The sequence below is a fragment of the Ailuropoda melanoleuca genome, unplaced genomic scaffold (genome assembly GCF_002007445.2).
Source record: "Ailuropoda melanoleuca isolate Jingjing unplaced genomic scaffold, ASM200744v2 unplaced-scaffold24560, whole genome shotgun sequence".
In the NCBI taxonomy this organism is placed as follows: domain Eukaryota; kingdom Metazoa; phylum Chordata; class Mammalia; order Carnivora; family Ursidae; genus Ailuropoda; species Ailuropoda melanoleuca.
Window position 1 is genome coordinate 1,563 of NW_023194460.1, and position 5,634 is coordinate 7,196.

General features: G+C 39.5%; 1 pseudogene; it reads right to left on the bottom strand.

Annotated features, from left to right (window-relative positions):
• Positions 1-243: 243 nt before the first annotated feature.
• Positions 244-1,357, bottom strand: LOC117798089 (annotated as a pseudogene).
• Between the last annotated feature and the right edge of the window lie 4,277 nt (positions 1,358-5,634).

A 5,634-nucleotide genomic window follows, 5' to 3' on the forward strand; every position in this document is an offset into this window, starting at 1 on the left:
ACTAACTTTGAAAATTAAAAAAAAAATTAAATAAGAAGGAAAAACTGTTGGCTATCAGGAGCAGAAAGTTTAACAAAGGGACGTATTTGAAATCAATGAAGCGGTTGAACTTTAGAAAATTGAAACTCCAGGATATAAATCGAGGGATTAAGTTCTTCTTTCATGATCCACTCAAAGAATTATAATTTCTTGCTGTTAGGCGCTAAGCCTGAAATCACAGTAACTTGTTGAAAAATGGCCCTTTTATGGTTTCCCTCTGAAAAATACATTTACAGCCCCCTTTATGTCCTTGTTCCTCAGGCTGTAGATGAAGGGGTTCAGCATGGGGATGACCATGGCATATATCACTGAGGTCACTGCACTTGCATGGGAGCTCTGGGTAGTAGGAGAGCTAAGGTACACTCCTAGGCTCGTACAATAAAATAAGAAGACAACAGACAGGTGAGATGCACAGGTGGAAAATGCTTTGTACTGCCCTGAGCTGATGATATTCGACATATGGAGGAAACTATCTTAGAGTAAGAGTAAAGGACCCCGGACAAGGGAGCACCACCCAGAATCAAAGCTGCAAAATATACCACCATGTCATTAAGAAAGCTATCAGAACAGGCAAGCTGGATCATCTGATTAATTTCACAGAAAAAGTGGGGGATTTCCACCTTTGTACAGAAGGGCAGCCGCAGCACCATTAAGGTTTGTAACAAAGAATGGAAGATGCTCATGAACCAGGACACCAGAACAAGCAGTCCATGGAGCCGGGGGTTCATGAGGGCCGTGTAGTGCAGGGGGTGACAGATGGCCACAAAGCGGTCATAAGCCATCACAGTCAGGAGGAAGTTGTCCAAACCTATAAAAAGTAAGAAAAAGTAGATCTGCATGATGCAGCTGTCATAAGTTATGACTTTTCTCTGTNGAGCAGTCCACAGAGCCGGGGGTTCATGAGGGCCGTGTAGTGCAGGGGGTGACAGATGGCCACAAAGCGGTCATAAGCCATCACAGTCAGGAGGAAGTTGTCCAAACCTATAAAAAGTAAGAAAAAGTAGATCTGCATGATGCAGCTGTCATAAGTTATGACTTTTCTCTGTGTTTGTATATTCACCAGCATCTTGGGGACGGTGGTGGAGGTGATGCAGATGTCTACAAAGGACAGGTTGGCCAGGAAGAAGTACATGGGGGTTTGGAGGCAGGAGTCTGAGCTGATGGCCCGGATGATGAGCGGTTCCCAAGGATGGTGACCAGGTACATGGACAGGAACAGCCCAAAGAGTAAGGGTTCCAATTCTGGTTCCTCAGAAAATCCCAGAAGAAGAAATTCTGAAATTCGTGTATCATTCTCTAGTTCCCTGTCATTGACATGACTACCAAAATAAGAGAAAGAGCAGGACACAATCATGCATTACTAACCTGGCAGGTGCATTATTGTTTATATTCTGCACTCAAGGAATTAATGTTTATATTTGTGTGTGGAACATGATAAAAACACTGAAAACTAGGAATAGAAGAAAACTATCTCAACATAAAGCCATTTATGAAAAACCCACAGCAAANACGTGACTACCAAAATAAGAGAAAGAGCAGGACACAATCATGCATTACTAACCTGGCAGGTGCATTATTGTTTATATTCTGCACTCAAGGAATTAATGTTTATATTTGTGTGTGGAACATGATAAAAACACTGAAAACTAGGAATAGAAGAAAACTATCTCAACATAAAGCCATTTATGAAAAACCCACAGCAAACATTGTACTCGCTGGGGATACAGGGAACATTTTTCCTGTATGATCAGGAACAAGGCAAGGATGCCCAGTTTCCTGACTTCTACTCAACATAACACTGGAAGTTCTACCCAGAGCAATTAAAGAAAGAAAAAGAAATAAAAGGGATCCAAACTGGAAAGGAAGAAATGCATTCATATCTGCAGACGGTGTGATCTTACATGTAGATAATCCTAATGAAGCCACAAAAACAATAATAGAACTAGTAGATTATTCCAGAAAAATAATTGAGTAGGAAGCCAGTCCTCAAAAATCAGTTGCATTTCTACATACAAACAGTGAACGATCTGAGGAGGAAATAAAATAATTCCATTTATGTGACTTCCAAACGAGTATGACTAGCTACTCACACCAGTCAGAATAGCTAGAATAAAAAGACAAGAAATGACAAGTGTTGGTCAGGATGTGGAGGAGAGGGAACACTTGTGCACTGCTGGTGGGAATGCAAACTGGGGCAGCCCCTGGGATACAGTACAGAGGTTCCTCAAAAATTAAAAAGAGAAATACGACATGATCAAGTAATTCCACTACTGGGTACTTACACAAAGAAGACAAAAACACTGATTAGAAAATTTATACGTACCCCTTGTCTATTGCAGCATTGTTTAAATGGCCAAGATACAGAAGCAGGGCAAATTTCCATCGATAGGGGAATGAGTAAAGAAGAGTTGGTATATAGAGATAGATATAGATTTTGATAGAGATATAAATAAAGATATATGCAACAGAATATTACTCTGCTATAAAAAAGAATGAGGTCTTGCCATCTGCAACAACATGGATGGAACTGGTGGGTATTGTACTAAGCGAAATAAATCAAAGAAAAATACCATATGATCTCACATATATGTGCAATCTAAAATACAACAAATGAACAAACAAACAGACAAATACAGAGAACAAACGGGTAGTTGACAGAGGGTGGGTGGGGGTGGAGTAGATAAATGGGATTAAGGGTACGCTTATCATGATGAACACTGAGTAATGTATACAATTGTCAAATCACCATATTGTACACCAGAAGCTAACATAACACCACATGTCAATTATACAGAAATTAAAAAATAAATTTTAAAAAATACAAAAAATCCCCCAAAGTCCTTAAAATTACAAAAAAAATCCCCAAAGTTAAAAAAAAAAACACCATAAAATCTACAAGCAGAACAATCTGAATTAAGGCAAGAAACTGAGAAGGAAGAAGTTCTTCATTAAGTAATAGACTTTAAGACATCTTATGGCCATAGTATCTCCACAGAATTCAATAGAGAAACAATAATCTGTAGGGGTGCCTGCATGGATCAGTTGGTCAAGCATCTGACTCTTTATTTTGGCTCAGGTCATGATCTTGGAGTCATGAGATCAAGCCCCAGTGCTGGGCTTGGAATCTGCCTAAGATTCACTCTCTCCCTCTTCTTCTGCTCCTCCCTGCTAGAACTCTCTCTCTCTCTCTCCAAAAAAAGTAAAATAAAAGAGAGAGAGAGAGAAACAATCTGTAAAAATCATTTGAAATGCTGACAGTTATAGAAAATCAGCATATAATATATGGGTATATGGTAATAACGGGCAAAAATAATGGTGACAGAATATATGAATNATGATAATGGGCAAAAATAATGGTGACATAATATATGAATTTTGCTCCAACTCACTAATCATTTACGAAAACAACAATAGATCTCTTCCACACCCAGCAGGCTGTAGAAATTTTAAAGGGTTGTCACATCGATTGGGATTGGAATTTTTAAACAGATAGTAAAGAGGTACTGTCTAATTTTCATTGCAGAAATGTGACCGGCATCAACATGGATGGAACAGGAGGAGATAATGCTAAGTGAAATAACTCAATCAGAGAAAGACAATTATCATATGGTGTCACTCATATGTGGAACATAAGGAATAGTGCAGAGGACATTAAGGGTAGGGGGGGAAACCAGAACGGAAAGAAAACACAGAGGGAGACAAACAGAGGGTTGTGGAAAAGGAGGTGGGGGGGATGGGGTAACTGGGTGATGGGCATTAAGGAGGGCACGTGATGCGATGAGCACAAGGTGTTATACTGAACTGATTAATCATTGAATATTTTATCAAAAACCAATGATGGTCTATACCTTGGCTAATTGAATTTAAATTTAAAAAAAAGAAAAAAGGAAAAAAATAAATGTGTCTGAGAAACAAACTGAGCGCTTCAGAGGGGAGGGGGGTGGGGGAATGGGATAGGCTGGTGATGGGTAGTAAGGAGGGCACGTATTGCATGGTGCACTNATGTGATGAGCACAAGGTGTTATACTGAACTGATTAATCATTGAACATTTTATCAAAAACCAATGGTGGACTATACCTTGGCTAATTGAATTTAAATTTAAGAAAAAGAAAAAAGGAAAAAAAAATAACTGTGTCTGAGAAACAAACTGAGGGCTTCAGAGGGGAGGTGGGTGAGGGAATGGGATAGACTGGTGATGGCTAGTAAGGAGGGCACGTATTGCATGGTGCACTGGGTGTTATATGCAACTAATGAATCATCGAACTTTACATCAGAAACCAGGGATGTACTGTATGGTGACTAACACAACATAATAAAAAACGTTAAAAAAATAAAAAAAATAATAAATGTGACCTGCTATAATGTTTGGAGAAAATAATTGGAAAACATCTATAAGTATTAAAAATATAGATATGCATTATTTCCTCAGGGTTCCTCATCTCAGCACTATTGATATTGTGGCCCAGGTAATTCGCTGTGCTGGGGTTTGCCCTGGGCCTTGTCGGATGTTTAGAGCATCTCTGGCCTCTAGCGACACCTCCCCAGTCTGACAGCCTAAAATGTCTCTGGACATCGCTCAATGTCCCCTAAAGGACAAAATTGCCCCTGGTGGAGAATCAGCATTTTAACTCAGTCTCAAAATATTTTTGTATAATTGATAACAAGCAATTTAGTGAGAAGGAATATGAAAAATCCTCCAAGTATAAATGACACAGCCACATCCTGAAATAGTATGCAATCACTGAAATAATGAATTAGCATTATACTGGTTGACGCAGACAAGACTGTAAGGTGCTATTGAGTAACACGTGCTATTAAAAAAAAAAAAAAGTCTGCACCTGAACATCTTAAAGACCATTTACAATGAGTATAGGATTCTATTCATGAATTTGTATGAAAGTGTATTAATATTCGTGTGTGCATAATATAGAAACGTAAGTTTAAAGGAAGCTAAGAGCTTATGGAACAAAGGATAGCAGTGAGAGTAGGAATAGGTTAGGCATGGAGCTATCTCAAACAACTGTTTGAAACACAATGACAACCTAAAACTAACTTTATAGAGGTTTAAATGGTAGTAAAGTAATGACATCAAGGTGGGTCACTAATTCAAGAATTAAAGTGCTAAAGACTTGGGAACAGGGGAGCTTGGTTGGCTCAGTTGGTAGACTCTTGATCTTGGGGCTGTGAGTGTGAGTCTCACATTGGGGTAGAGATTACCTTAAAAAAACATAAAAATTGGGGTGCCTGGGTGGCTCTATCAGTTAAGAGTGCTTCAACTCAGGTCACTATCCCAGGGTCCCAGGATTGAGTCCTGCATCGGGCTCCCTGCTCAGCAGGGAGTCTGCTTCTCCCTCTGGTCCTCCCCCCAGGCTTGTGCTCTCTTGCTCTCTGACTCTCTCTNTAGAGGTTTAAATGGTAGTAAAGTAATGACATCAAGGTGGGTCACTAATTCAAGAATTAAAGTGCTAAAGACTTGGGAACAGGGGAGCTTGGTTGGCTCAGTTGGTAGACTCTTGATCTTGGGGCTGTGAGTGTGAGTCTCACATTGGGGTAGAGATTACCTTAAAAAAACATAAAAATTGGGGTGCCTGGGTG